The sequence below is a fragment of the Pyxicephalus adspersus genome, chromosome 6 (genome assembly GCF_032062135.1).
Source record: "Pyxicephalus adspersus chromosome 6, UCB_Pads_2.0, whole genome shotgun sequence".
Lineage (NCBI taxonomy): Eukaryota > Metazoa > Chordata > Amphibia > Anura > Pyxicephalidae > Pyxicephalus > Pyxicephalus adspersus.
Window position 1 is genome coordinate 80,982,457 of NC_092863.1, and position 4,238 is coordinate 80,986,694.

The following is a 4,238-nucleotide window of genomic DNA, read 5'->3' on the forward strand; positions in this document are numbered from 1 at the left end:
AAAAAGTCCTGTGGGCCTATGGGCCGCACTATGGCTCAGGGGATAACACTTTGGTCTTTGCAGCGCTGAGTCCCAAGTTTGAATCTTGGCCAGGAAACTATCTGCATGGAGTTTGCAGGTTCTCCCCGTGTTTGTGTGGGTTTCCTTTGGGTATTCCAGTTTCTTCCCACATTACAAAAACATGCAGTGAGTTTAATTGGCTTCCCCCCAAAATTGACCTTAGACTACATTAATAACATATGACCATGGTAGGGTCATTATTTTGTGGGCCACTTTGAGGGACAGTTAGTGACATGACTATGGACTTTGTACAGTGCTGTGTAATATGATGGCGCTATATATATACTGTATAATATTAATATATATAAGTATTATTTATTTGATATCCCATGGTTTCCTGAGGGATGGAAGTCCGCGAAACGCATCATAATGAAAATGAATAGTAATATAAATATATATGTATATCTTATATAAGATTTTAATAGAAAACTGATGTTAAATGGAAACTGATTGGTGCCCTAAAAGTGAAAAGAGTTCTTTAAATAAATGTAGATAATTATAAATGTGGATGTGGCATCTTTTAGTTTTTTTCAACAAAACGTATTGGTATTAAAGGAAAAAAGATTGAAAAGGTAATAAATGCAACCACCACATCTAAGGACAGGTAAGGTGTAAAATTCTACCATGAATTTAGATACAACCCCCTCCACAACTCATAAAGGTGTCCATAAATATTAAATGACAGTCTATAGGTCGAATTCTGACAGCCCCATGTAATTCAGGCTGATCCATAAACGTAAGTCTGCACCTGATTGCCATTGTTTATTTTAAGTTAAGCCATAAGAAAAGGATTCCCTCTGATTCCCATTCACTCCCATTCACTCCCATTCACGCTTTGTCCATTTTTGTAATCATGTTCAATTCTCCATTTAGCCAGATTCAATATGATGTCAAGATGAGCAAAATATCATCTGTCTGAGTTTTTATCAATGCTTTTTTTAATTTATTACCATAGCTAAACATGTATTCTTTTTACTGGTTACAATGGTATTGTTACACTAGCGTGGGTGGGATACAAACTGTTTTAAATCTATATAAACGGCATTAAGTTTAATATCAGAATGTTCTGTTCACACAAATACAGTTTACAGGCAGTGATACAATGACTATATTTAGCAGTAATATTACATTTTTTTGTTAATCTAAACCTTGACTTCGATATTTAATGCCTCCTATTTTACTTACCTTATAGTTTTTCTAAAGCTCCCTACCTTTAGTCTCAAAATCAGCAACTGACATCATTACCTTTTGTATAAGCATCAAAAGTTTATGAATAACTAGTAAAAAGGAGGGTCGGTGCGACAAGAAACCCTAAAAACCTAGGAAAAATGTAGAAACTCATAGCCCCTGATTCATCAATGAAATCCGCGCTCGCTGGAAGCGCGAACGTACGCACGGCCAGCGATCGCGGATTACCGCGGTCCGGACTCGAGTATGCGCGTACACTCGCCTCACTACCAGCCCCAGTAAAAAGCTGTCGGATAAGCGCGGCTCCGTGCGCGAGCTTTTTCCGTTGCTGAATAGCGCGACCGCGTACGATTCCGGATCGCTAATACGAATGCGCGACCGATAATCCGATTCTGCTTGATGAATCAGGGGCATAGACTTAGTCTATTTCTTTTTTTAGTGGTAGTAGTTATTTGAGTTTATAGAAGATACCGCTATATTCCAACAATTGCGGTCTAATTGGAGTGCTTGACACTCAATAGTAACATCATTGGTTCATAGGGCAGATTTTTATTTTTTTTGTTACATTTCTATCCAGTTCAGCTCTACTTCCCCAAAGTGGTGTAAACTTCTGTAAAAGCTCCACTAGGAACTCTCCACCAGTGATAAAACCGCAAATATTCATTAGTTCCCTGACAAAATGCAAGGAATTAAATTCACACTGACTGTGCACTTTAAAATATTCTCATATAACTCTTTACGCTGTACCTGTTGGGCTATCACCCACCTACTATGTTGCACATGCTGAACATGCCTAGTTAACCACAATGCTCAGATGACTGAGCCTGTGGGGGCAATATTATGATAATGGTTGCTTCAGTCGGTCAGGTCTAGGTTTAGCAAAGTTAAGTCTCCAACAAATGAGATCAGCTGACTACATGAAGGTACTGAGTGACCAGGTTTTTCTATCAATAGAAAGGGCATTTTCCAAAATTACAATGACAGGATTCACCAGGCTGAAATTGTGAAGGAGTGGTTCAGGAAGCATTAGACATCATTTTTACACAAGGACTGGCCACCACAGTCCAGATCTAAGTCTCACTGAAAAATTTTAGGGATGAGCTATAGAACAATGGCAACCGGTGGTCTGAGAGAACATGTTGGTGGTCCCCGGTTCTGGCCAGTGCACCCCCAAGCTGGGTCAAAAGAAGGACCCCACTGGGGAGGCGCATCAGCCAGAGCCGCAGACCACGTCCCCGTACAAATCCCTGGCTCCCTGGACACAACCGGCCCACTCTCCCATGGCAGCCTCAGATCTGTGATGGGAAGTGGGCCAAGTTATGCCAATATGATCTCACTATGGGGGAAGTTTCTCCCCCTTTAAGTGACACCCAGCTCCCCTTGCATACGTGGTTAGGAGCCGGTAAATTTTAGTGGTCCGCAGGACAGAAAAGGTTGGCGGCCACTGCTATAGAAGACTTTACGCAGCAGTCTGACTCTCCTTTCATTAATATAAGATCTTGGTGAAAAAGCAATTCAACTCAACTTGATGGAAATGTTGTGACAATAAATAAACTTAGTTGTGACATGACTATGGACTTTGTAAAGCACTGTGTAATATGCTGGCACTACATAAATACTGTGTAATAATAATATTTAACCTAATAAAATGATACCATGGCGAATGCTGCAATAATACTCAAATACTCAAAGGCAGTCTCACAAACTATTAGACTGTGTGACTTTTTTTTGGGTGGACAGGCAGTGTAAATGTGGGATGGGTAAGACTATTACCTTTAAACAGCCCAGTGGGAACCTGACAAACTAAGCTAGCTGCAGGCAAGGCTGACCCAAAAACAAGTGCAAAATAATGCTGCTTGGGTCTGGGTTCCTTCCACTTTATGTCTTGTTGGTCACAAATCTATGTGATTGGAAAGATAATACTCTATAAACTACAGAGACCATGCTGAAACCATTAGTTAGGTTGACTTTGCCTTATTTACAATTGTCAAATTTTAGCAATAGTTTTCCAAACCAAGAAAAGTTAGCGGATAGCAAAGCAGCCTTCATTTAATGTACCATCAGTTTAATAAGTGAAATGAGTGTTGAATACAAGTAGATGAAAACTTTAAAGATAGTTTTAATGCACAATCTTGCAGGTTACACTTTTTCTCTAAGTATATACATAAAACATGTATACCCTAATCTACATATGAACATAATTTATGTATTAGCTGTGACAGGTTATCAAATAATTCTTAAGAATTCATTGTTGCCCATAAGTAGTATGGAGAACATGGGTCTTTAAAATGTTAGTGCTACTGATAGTGTAATGCAATGAACTAGTGACATCTAGTGGTCAAACCCCATGCAGCTTTATAATCAAAGTAGTATTTGTAAATCTGTTTTGGGGTTTTTTTCTGTAGATGTAATTCTTAAGGGCCCATTTACATCTGTAGGATGGTGCTGCTGGAGGACCGTGTCTGTATGAGGATTATACTGTACACTGTGTTAGGACGGCCCTAAAAAATTGCATAGGTTGCCTAATGCGAATCAGTGGTCCAAAAGATGTACCTGCATTATTTTAGCTTTGTGCTGCACTGCAATGTACTTGCAATGTATGCTTTCTCTGTGATGCAACACACTGCAGTCTGAAAATGCATGAATGGAATCCCATTGCACAATGTATGGTATCCTTACTGTGCAGGTGCAGAAACAGGTTCCCATAGCATGTTCATTGCATTAAGTCAACCCATTCTAATGAATGAATGTGATGCACAGAATGTAGGAGTTAAAAGAGTAAGACACACCTAACACACAGCAAAAAGGTCAAGAGTATGTACAGATCCCGAGTGCAGGGTCCAAAGTATGTAATGCACAGAATTCAGTGGTCAGAGCTATGTAATGCACAGAGTTCAGTGGTCAGAGCTATGTATTGCACAGAGTTCAGTGGTCAGGGCTGTGTAATGCACAGAATTCAGTGGACAGGGCTATGTAATGTACAGAGTTCA